The sequence below is a fragment of the Heliconius melpomene genome, chromosome 19 (genome assembly GCF_056956725.1).
Source record: "Heliconius melpomene rosina isolate 202511_hmr_F chromosome 19, ASM5695672v1, whole genome shotgun sequence".
In the NCBI taxonomy this organism is placed as follows: domain Eukaryota; kingdom Metazoa; phylum Arthropoda; class Insecta; order Lepidoptera; family Nymphalidae; genus Heliconius; species Heliconius melpomene.
Window position 1 is genome coordinate 12641819 of NC_140407.1, and position 12570 is coordinate 12654388.

The window sequence follows — 12570 nt, forward strand, 5'->3', positions numbered from 1 at the left end:
ATATGTATGTATATTCAAATAAATATATTTGGAATACATCACAGATCGCGGCCACAGGCATCTCGTTACAATTTACAAATTGATCAATGTTCGAGACAAGGTCGTGTCGTCTATATTGTAGACTTATTCTGCTGTTATTTTATAGAATATTTTCACAATATTTTCTGTACGTATTAATATATTATACAAATTAGTAATTTTATAATTCTTATATAATATATTATCTATTTTTATGATTAGCTTCACGCTGTATCACGCAAATTGAGACAGAGGGAACCTAGGATCATTGTGTAAAGTGTACTTTCCCATTAAGACACTTCTGTTCCCCACTTTCCGCTGAATTCTGAGGGCATCGCGTGTTGAGCGGTGGATATTAAATATTTCATTTCCCAAATTTCTAAAATCATGTATTCTTTGGACAGTAAACTGAAATGATGTGTTCTTTTAAGCGTCACGTAGTATTGCTGTGTGCAGGATGCTGAAAAACTTGCACTTTAAGACATTCTGTTCCCCATTTTCCACCGAATTCTGAAGGCATTGTCTGTTGAGTGGCGGAACTCAAAGCCGCGCTTTGCGTCCGCAGAGCGAAAAAAAACTTAAACATTAAATATTTTATTTTTAGCGTGGGAATCGAACCCACAACCTGTCGCGTTTACAGTCACACTTTGTGCCCTTACTGGCGTAAGGGCGTAACTGGCGACTGGCATGATAAGCAACATTTATGAAATATAAGTTAATATCTAAATTGAAATCGCAATTGAAACGGGGTTCAACGTACGGAGCCTACGGCAACCGATTGAAGATATATTTTTCCCCAAGAACAGCCGTAATCGAATGTCATATGCGGTGGCCGACAGAACTATTCACAGCGCCAGCTGCCGCGCTCCGGCTATGATTTATACGCTAGATCTGTCTAAGTTCTGCACCTTGTTTCTGTAGCACTTGTACACGACGCGACGTCTTAAATAAATTGCTACAGAGCATGGAAAACCTACCTACAAATAATAAAAGAAATGTATCAAAAATATTCATTAAAATATATAATTTTACTTAAATTAGTAATTTACCTCACACATACTCGTATAGTAGGGTGAGGAAAGAAAATATTGTCTCTTTCCATCCATTTCAATAATTTCTTGTCCATTTTAGGAATTTCATTTCATTTTTAATTTCAGAAGATTTCAGAATAAAATTCTAAAATGATAACAAGAATAGATATTTTATTTAAAATTTTATAGCTAAAGTTAATTAAAACAATCACAATTAAAAATTTCTTAAAATAATTTGAATACGTAGGTTTTGCGAGCAATAAACTTAAATAAGACGCTCGAGAGTAGCTTTTATCGCAAAGAGCTTTGGTAGCGACGCGTGGGTTACTCATAAACTCATTAAAAGTTAGGCACCACATTCTAAAACGTAGCTATCCATATATACGGCAATTTTAATCGAGACCGCTCCACGGACCATTAAATTCCCCGACTAGATTATCGTCAACCTGGGATTGCTGAATGAAATTCTAGATAGAGGCCGGTTAGTCCCCGGCTCAGTATAACTAATTTGAACATAAACCTTCTGCTTAATTGCCTGCACCTATTTACATATTTTTTTGTAAAAGTCAATTAAAATATATATACAATATAACTCATATAATATAAAATTTAATTTATAGGGAGGCCAGCAGGGGCACAAAGTGTTATTGTAAACGCCACTGGTTGTGGTTTCCATCCCCACTCAAGAAAATGAAATATTTATTTAAATTAATATTTCCATTTCTTCGCTCTGGAGCGAGGCAAATCACGGCGTTAAGTTCCGCCACTCAACACAAAATGCCTCGAGAATTTAGCAGAAAGTCGGGAACGGGGTGTCTTTACACTAGTATCCCTCTGCCTACCCTGCTGTGAAGCTAATTTTGTTTTTTTTTTTTAATTATTTTTCTTTTATATTTTCTAGAAAGTAGAATAGAAACTGCACTAACTATTCCGTAAGTATGTACTTGGCATTTTTTAATTGCATTTTATTAGTAACGACTACAGATATTCTACGAGTAATGGCGGTGGAATAATTCAAAACGTTGGCCGTCCGACTTGCTAATGTTTTCATATCCGGCAGAACTGAAATTTCATTCTCTCGACTGTTGCTTCTGAAACAAAGTAACCATATATTGCCTTGTGGGGACAATTAATTGTCAATTTTCGTACCCTTTACCACTCCCATTATGCGCATATGGGAAAAGGGGAACGGCGTGGCTGGCTTACGAATTCAATAATTTATTCAACATATAAACCGCTAAGGAGCGCTCCGTAAATGTAATTTTGTATAAAATACCCAAGAGACTACTCGTTGTAAGAAAAACTAACAAATAAAATTATTCTTACACTTTTAACTCTTTTTAGGGGTCCGTACTTTTTAAAGAAAAACGATCTTATAGATCACTTTCTTATCCGTCTGTCTGTCTGTCTAAAGCTTTAATCTCAGGAACGCTTAGAGTTATCGAGTTGAAGTTCAAACCATACTGAAGTCTACAGTCTATTGATATCCTGAAAAAATATATTTGTATATTTACTTAAAAAAACTGCGCCACAATAACGTTATATTTAATCAGTTTTAGAGACGTAAGTACATAATAATTAATAATGCTGGTTATATGTATAATACCATACAAAAGACGACGAACAAGAATGTTCGTCATATAATAGTGTGTTTACTAAACTATACTATACTATTTGTAAATAGTTGTACACCGCACATAATAGCGGCCATACAAAGTTCGCAACCGTTGCCGTGAGGCGTAGAGAGCTGTAAAACTATGTTAAATTAAACACTGGAAAAGCTGGCAATATCAAACCGCAACGCGCTTGTTGCTCGCACGTCGGGGAGTCCCCCTGTGTTAGTGTTGCTCACACGCGCACTCCCCTTATGTGTACACAATGTACTCGTACATGCCGAGCATAGCCTCAAAAGATGCTTTATCGTAGCGGGAACTATTCATTTTTCAATTGATTGGTAGCAATATGGCCTTCGTTTTTCTTTGCATTCGACGTACATGTAAATTATCAAAGAATTATAGTTTTTTAGAATTTGAGTTTTATATGACAGATTTTTTTTTGTTTCACGCTATATCCCGCACACAGCAGGATAGGCAGAGGAAACCTAGTGTTAAGACACTGCGTTTCCGCCAAATTTAGGAAGCATTGTTTTTTAAGTGGCAAAATTCAACGCCGCCTTGCCCTGACATCAGAGCGAAAAAATGAAAGTATTAAATATTTCATATCCTCGAGTGGGGATGGAACCCACTACCCGTCGCATTTACAGTCACATGTTTGTGCCTATATATCGATATTATAAATGTACTTACCGTACATATATTTAAATTAACAAATACACTTGCTTCTTTAAGGAGAGCTTTAAGGTACTTATGATGCCAATTTCTCGGTTCAAAGGTGCCCCGTTGACTAAATGGCACTGTATAAACTCATCACCTCTTCAGCACCGCCTCTTTCGTGTAGAGAGATTTCGCTTGTTCATTCACCTTAAATTGGCGTCATTGCGAAAGGCAAAATAGAGCACTTTGAAAGAGTTTCCGATAAGAAGGGCTATAAATTTTTTTCAATATCCGTTTAGTAAGAAATAAGAAAAGATTATATTCACAAGAGGAACCTTTTAAGGGGTGTAAAAGTTATTGAAGTAGCATTACTGAAATGTTACTTACATAAACTGTAAAACACTTCATGTTCGTTCAATCGATAACACTTGTGAAAAGTTCAAAAGTATAGAACAATTTTCTTAGAGAGCATTGACACAGTTTCACTGATATTGTTGCACAAAAACTCTCTGTCCCTAATAAAATTGGAAGTTAATGGTTTTTAGCGTTTTGTCCGACGCTAATGGACCACATTGCCTGGCAGCGTGAAATCGTTTCATATAATCGGAACATCACTTACCATGTTTGCAATTTTGCTTTTCCCGTAGCAAATTTTAATCGCTTATGTATAACCATTTACCGTCTGGTTTCAATTAAAATGTAGTAAACTTGTGTTATATTCCACGCTCGCCGCTTTAAACGTTACAGTTTTGCATTTTACATTGCGTCACAGCCAGTAGCCGGTGATTTAATTTGTGGCTTTCATCAAGTGTCTTTAGGTACTTGTCATTTAATGAGTCATACTAAATAGCGTAATAATAATTATTTTTTTATTAAAATTAGTTAATACTTTAAAAAATAAGCTTTTTATGATATCAAAACCGTTAATAAACTTGTGATGAATATGATAAGAATAAAAATGAAAACTTTTATCTCTAAGTATTCCGGCTGTTAGATTGAATTCGAGAAAATGCAATTTATATTTTTATTGTTAGAAAATTAAACGTTTCAGGAATAGGAATAAAATATCTTACCACGACTACAACTTAAACTAACTTGAATATACTTGGTTGTTCAGAATAAAGATCATGATTTTTCGATAACTATACAGAGAACCCAATAAATTATTTAGCATTCCATGGATTCACCGTGCGATTACCGGCCCATCGCCTTACAGGGTGAGTAGCTCCGAACAGGACCTGGGACTTCCAATCTAAGGGTAGATTTAAATTAAATTTAAGGGGCCTAACTAAATTTGGCACATTTCTAAACGGTCCCTTAAATTTACACTTGAACTACAATCCCTAGTTTCTCTCTCTCTCTCTCTACCAAACTAAATTTGGAAATGAACTGATAATAGTTCACGACAGGCCAAGATTTTTTTTCTTACTATCGTGTACAAAATAATTCTAAATCTATTCCTAGTCAGTTCGTTGGTAAGTCGAAGTACCTACTTATATTTATTAGGAATATTTGATCCATTATAAGAGTTAATCAGGAGCTGAATTATGAATTGTTTGCGAAATTTAAGTCTTGGCTCGAACTCTGGGGGATTTCTGTTTTTGGTAGTGATTTAAAAATCCTGTGTTTTTCTCAGAATAGATTTTCTGGGAAATAGTTCGATTTTGTTCTATATTTATATTGTAAGTTCTTACCGACCTGCATATTTTTAAATTAAAAAAAATATATCAGTAATAAATAATATTAAAATATAAACTTAGTAGATCGGTAGAGATAAAGGTAAGGAAACGGTGCCGGTCCCTAGAGCTACGTAAACTAAAGGAGTGTCGACAGTTTCCAAAATCAAACAGCGCACCTCCCAAAGGATAAACAGTCAACCGAGCTATCATTTAGTAGCCCAACACAGTTAAAGTTTCATGGCTTCCTTCTACATTTTAAAGTAAGGAACGGAAAAATAGTAACATTTATTTCAAAATATGATTTCAAATTGTTATTAATAATTTATTTGTAGTTAAGCAATATAGCTTAACGTGCATTTTTTTACGGAAAAAGACAAGGGAAACAAGCGTGCAGGTCACCTCATGATAAGTGATCACCCCCGTCCACGATGTCGTGTAACACCAGAGGAGCTACAGGTGCGTGGCCGGCCTTTAAGGTGGACATAGACGCGCTTTTTGAAGTTACCCAGGTCGTATTGACCTGGAAACACTGCACAGTTACGCCATTCCACAGTTGCGTGGCGTGTGGAAGGAAGTTCCACATAGTTATAAGTACATGGGTAAATGTATTATATTTATATAATAGTAGTAACCAGTAAAACATTCATCAGCAAGTAAGTAATCTCACCAATAGCGATAATAGGATAAGATTTACTTATTCATACATGTAATACTATAATAATTTGAGGTCAGTCGTTGCGCAGGGGCACAAACGTACGACTGTAAACGCAACAGTGTGGGTTCTATTCCCACTTGTTTAAATGAAATTTGAGCGACGCTGAGTTACACCACTCAACACGCTATGCCTCCTGAATTCGGTGGAAAGTACGGAACCCAAATATCTTAATGGGAACAGAGTGTCTCAAGACTAGTTTCCCAGGTTCTCTCTGCCTACTGTGTTATATGCAGGATACAGCGTAAAACTATAATATAATTATAATATATGAAATTGTAGCGTCATGTGTAAATATTTTTAACAAGAGTATGCTATTTTTGTGCATTTGCTAATTGTACCGCTTAAAGTTGCAATTTAATTTTATTACTTTGCTTTTATAGCTATGTATTACAAATTTTTAATACTGTACATAACAGTTTAGTTAAAAACTCCTTCTTACTTGAAAAATATTTTAACCCGGTGCTTGCTATGTGAGACCCGTCACATTTTATTTAGTTAGCTTCTGTAGTTGGTGAGTTGTTCTATTTGTCGCAGGTAAAACATTAGTCGTGCTAGAGCCGCAGTGGGAGTTATATGAACACAAAGTTGAAAAGGGTATGTGGGACTCATCCCTACAGTTAGTGTATCAATTTCGTTATGTATGTTAACATTATTTTAATTATTTGCCACGAATTCGAATATACCTTTTATTTTGGATTTTTAGTTTGTTGCTTTCATGTTAAGTTGCCAATATTATTTTATTTGTGTATTTTGTAGGTATTTAGTAAAAAATAAACTGAAGAGATTCCGATTACTGTAAATTTTATAGGAGTTTATCTCTGTCAGCAACGTTGAAACAGTGTTCTGCCTTCTTCCTCCTCCTTCTTCTTATTATTTGAGCGAGCGTTAGTGACTGAAAAATCTTTAGATTAGATGATCTACGCTATCGGTGTACTGACTGTATCTAAAATAATGATTTAAAGTATTTTTTTTATGATAATTTATTTTCCTATAAGAATTAAAACCACCATTAAAACAATTTGGTTATAAATATGATATAAATAATTAATATCCTTACATTTAAATAGAAGGGAACGCTTTTGGTAATATTTGTTATTTTATTTATTTAAATGTCCTAATTAATAAATTTTGAAATAACTGATATTTAATAAATAGGTTTGTGAGACCCACTCCGCAGTCCGTATAACACTTTCCCACCCCCATGACCCCGGGTTAAATTATATTACTCTTAATAACTGAGCCTTAAATTTCTTTATTAAGTTTGTCGGTGGCTCATTTCTTTTTCTCGCCTCGATAAATAAAGTCCAAATTGGTTCAAAGTAGTCGAAGTGCAATTGAAATAGCAGTAAAGAAGAAATTGAGCTATCTAGTTTTATTGACAAAATTATAGACCGTTATATTATTTGAATTATTCAAAGTCGTTGTGTCAATATGAAAGAACTATTATTAAAAATAATAAAAATGTGTTAAAGGTTTTTTCAATTGACGCAGAAAATAAAAAAATGGTCAAGTACGAGTCGGTCTCGCGCACTGTGTATTGCGTACCAGTTTCATGATTGTAGGTCAACGGGCTTTTGCAGCTTTTTATCTTAGCTGGACATACAAAATATTTATTTTATAAAAAAACATTTATTTCGCTTTTTTTCTTTCGTATGTAGCTTAATATTTAATTAAAGTATATAAAGAAAAAAGTCAAACAAAAATGTTGTATTAAATTCTCAGTAAGTATTTTGTTTACCACAATTATTTAAAATTAATGAGATTGAAATAGTACCCACACGTCTTTTACTTTTATAACGTCATGAAAATGAAAATCTATGTAAAATTTTCATATTATATATGAAAATAATAAAATTAACCTAATGAACGCAAACATTGCTGGTACTCCACAATATCGAATAAAAAGTAATTATATAAAATTAAAGGTAGCCTAGGCGTCGAACATTATCCATAAATGTATTCACAGTTTGCGCTGTTATGAATTAAATTACATATATGGGTCATAATCAGAAAAGTGGACATTTTCGAATTCGTAACGTAACTGATAAGTAACAACACTGATAAAGTTTGTTACGAAACTGATGACATAAGGCATTATACACAACAAAATAACGATATTATATGAATAAAACTATTGTTTTTTTTATTTAATGAGACACAGATCAAAATTTTAAAGGTTCAATCGTTGAATTAACAGATTATAAATGTAAGAAGAAAACATAACAAAGTGAGAATATTAACAATATAATAATGCTAGTTCGTAACGTAATAAACTTATATTTCTAGTTAGAGATCACAAAGTTAATGATAAAATTAAATTCACTTTAAAATATATCAAAATTTGAGTCGTTATCATTGGAATTAAGTTTAATTCTTTGTAAGTGTTTATTCCGCATATCTTCATATTTAATAGGATTGGTCTTTTTAAGACGTTCTCTATATCTAAAAAAAAAAAGCATTTGTTTCAGCATTTGACATAGGAGCTTACGCTTACTGAAAATACAAAAATATATATCAAAAAGTAAAAATCACAAAATCACAACTAATTTCAGAAAGAATAAAAATAAATTTTAACTAAATCGGTTCAGCTGTTTCTGAGATTAGCGTGCACAAACACATAGACAAACAAGCAAACAAGCAAAAAAACTTAAAAATCATTATTTTTGGTTACTTTACGTTATGAAAAGTCACTAATAGTTTTTTTCATATGCCAGCAATTTTTTTTTCTTATATACATATCTTCCATATACAAGCACCGGTTCGATAAAATTTTATTATAAACATATATAAGAAAACATTGGTACCGTAATTGTGAACTAGGCTTCATATTTTCTCAGTTTCGCTACGTAACGAAATATAACGAAATTGAGAATGAAGTCTGAGAAATTCTAACCTTTTTAAATATTTGCTCACAAGCCACGTGTTGCATGTGCAAGCACTGACGTTCTTTTTTGAGATTTTGTAAAAAGAAGCAAATAACATAAACAAGAAAACGAAATTATAGAATACTTACCAAAATAAAAGCCGTTTATAACCCTGAGATGTAATTTTACGCATTCCCTTTAAAACATTTGAACCCCTCAACTGCTGCGAGAACACTACTGGTTGTAGCTACGACAGCATTGACTTTTACAATTATGGTGCCACAATAAAAACTAATATTAAATACCATCCAAAATAATTGCGTTCATATTTTAATTGTACGTTACTAGCCCTGAGTAACAAAAAGACAATATTTTGGGACAAATTTACTTAATTAATATATATTATTTATTAAATAATGTATCAATAAAAGTAGTTCTATTTAATATTATGCATAAAGTAAAGTAATATAAACATATCTGAAATCAAATAAAACCATAAACATTCGTAACAAATCAATTTTTAAAAAGTAAAGTGGTGAATGGGACACGAAAAATTGTATGGAAGCATTTTGAAAAGTTTTTTGCAACTAACAAAAAATACTATTAAAAGCCTTAATACATTTAAAATATTACAAAAATCTTTAAGTTAATAAGTAAATTTATCTTAAATGGCAAAATATTTAAATTATCTTTAAAATTGTATTTTTAAAACGCATACAAAGTAGCGGGACAAGAAAAGACACAAAATGTGCACTTTTTCTGATTATGACCCATATGCCTACTATTGGAAAATTTTAACTTTAAAATATTAGATTTACAACTTATTGACTATATATAATTAAATTAAAGTATATTACTTTGTTTTTGACGTCACATAATAAAATAATTTAAATTTAAAAAATAGTTTAAACTTAATCCTTTTAGTTTAAAACTAAAACCTGACATTCAGTAGTCAAGTGGCTTAGTTATTGCTTTTATAAAACAAGTAGGCGTTAAAGTGAGCGCATCCCACAACTCTAACTTTAGAAACGAATCGCAAATTTAAATTAAATTGTTTTCGCGATGATATCAAATCGTCGATGCTTAAAAAGGAAATTTAGGTCACGTCTTGCGGATCACGACTTATTTGAAGCCTCTCTTTTTCTTCGTTTGCCGCTAATCCGGGCTTCAGAGATTCGACCTCTTCGCCTTTGCAATCCTCGCCTTATGTCTCATAAATTACAAGGTCATTTTAAACGTTTTCCTTCTAATGAACTTGAACTTTGTAAGATAAATGTGCAATTTTAACGTTAGTTATGTTGCATTAAATGTAATAATTTTAACGTAAACTATTTAATGTAATGCTTGTGATGAACTTATCGATTTAAAAAAACTAAATTAAAAATACTAGAAATAAACGAAAAGGGGAAACGTGGGTAAAAAGTTCAACAAACAGAAAATATACAGATAAAGTAAAAAGTATATTTATTCAGAAAATAGTGATTATAGACTACAAAATATTATGTCGTCTAAAACCAAGTGTACGCTTGTTAGCCCTACTATTTTTAACTGTGTCACAACCACTAGCGTTTTTGCCATTTTCCTTGTTTAAATTACGTCTTTAGACTTTTGAATGAGGAAAAAGGAAAAGAAAATAAAACAATTAAATATTAAAAACGATAAAAATAAAAAAGAAAAAAGGAATTTAAATACATCATTAAAACAACTTATTTTCTGTTAAAATAAGCACTTATTTATTATGGAATAATATTTTTTACCGAGAAATGCTCATATCTTTTTGCATCATATCTTCAGTGCAAAGTAGAAATCGAAACTTAATATAAAGCTATTTGAAGTCTGCAACTAAAGCATCTTGATATCTTTAGTTTAAGCTCTATGAATGAAACTCCGACGGAATATCAAAATTAAATTGCTTACTTCGTTTTCGAATTTCAATAAAGTTGAACACCTATTTGATAAAAACAATTGAAAAATAATTAACTGTATAATAATCATTGGGTTTTTAATTCCTATTTCTTATCAAGAATTACAAAAGTTCATTTAGCTTCTAACATTATACAAATTTAGTGAAATCTACTGGATGAAAATGCCCCCGTTTGTCATCGTAATTGAGTCTAACTAAGCCGCAAAAAGGGTCTTATTTGCATAAGACAATAGCAAATTAAAAGACAACGTATCTTTAATCTGAATTACCTTAGGTTAAGGCAAACGTTCTCTCATTTATTAATATTTCCGCCTTTTTATTTATAATAAAACTTTTAAAATAAAATAAAAAATATATTGTAGCATTGAAATCCGCTACGACAAGCAATGTCTCCAGATCGGCAGAAAGCGGGATACGGAAGTGTCTTAACAGGAACGGGGTGTTTTAGAACTAGGTTACCAGGTTCCCTCTACTTATTACCAGAATACTTATTATAGAATTACGATTTGGTTAACTATTTACAATTACATCAACAAAACATAGTGATATATTACTTTAAATTTTGATAAATTTCCAACACATTTGATTTCACAATTTATAGAAAAAAGGAAATCAAGGCAATGGATATTTCAACCACAGTCCATTTATGTTATTGTTCAGTTGTCACGACTTTGAACGAGGTCCATTATTTAAAAGGAGGTCCTTTGTTCGCCCATATAAACCCAGTAAACTGTTTACCCCGCACTCAACTATTCTATTATCATCAAGAGTAAAAATATATTTTTATGCCAACTATTATAATAGCCACTATATCAGCTTCACGCTGTATCCCGCACGCATCAGGGTAGGCAGAGGGAACCTAGTGTTAAAATACTCCGTTTCCCACTTTGTGCCGAATTCTGAAGGCATTACGTGTTGAGTGGCAGAAATCAACGCCGCGAATAGCCACTATAAATTCAATATCCTAGTTTAGTATAGAACATTGTATAATATTTACAATGCTAATTTTAAACAAATAAAATCTGTTTGAAATCAACATTGTTAATGGCTGCTTTTTCGATTACTACATAAATTTTAGGATTTATAAGGGTAAAGGTAGAGAATTATTGAGCAATTATTGTTTTGCTTTATCACATAAGAAAAGGTAGTAAAGAAAAATCGTGAAATTCAAGAGATAAAGGACACTTCCAGGGTCTTTGAATTTCCCTTTAAATTATATAAATTATTGGTTATATTATATTATATTTTATGGTTATTTCAACTATTTTAATGCATATTATTGTCCTCTTTTATAGACTTATAAAAAGAACGTTGTTCACTATGTGTCTTTGTTATTTTCACGCTTGTACTTTACTTCACTAGATAGACAGAATAAATTCAAAAACCAAGCTTTGAAATTGATAGATAATTATTATACAAATAATTGAAAACTAAATCAAAATTAGTATTTCGTAATTTTTATAATCAATTTGATCTCCAATTTTTGCCCTCTTTAAAGAGAACGAGTTTTGTTTAGCTCCATCGTGGAAACGTGTCTACACGTACTACAATTAGGAATATTCCATCAACTTAAATTTGAACGAACCATATTGTGTTCAGTCAAACATATCGCCAGTCGTAGCTCAACGACGTCGATGAGAAATATAATCGATTCCAATACAGTCCTAACACTTCGAGTGTATTTTTTATGCACATACACTTAGATAATGAAAGAAACAAGCGTTAAATACTTATTTACCAATTTTCCTAAGTGTGAACTAACACTTTAAAAAATGTTAAAAACTAATGTTATTACTTATTATATTTACTAATAGTAATAAATATGTTTATTGACTTACTATAGCAGCAATGCCTTATATTTTAAAATAACTAAGTCGTATAAAGGTGATACTTGATTACGTTATATTTTACTAGACATATTGAGCTTGAGCAATGTTATGTAAATGCAATATAAATGGTCTGCTGAACTGTACACTTGGGTAGCAAGTCCCAAATTTACTAATTGATATTGTAATAAAGAAATTGGCCATAAGCACGGTTTCCTTAACATCTTTAGAATTTAGAAC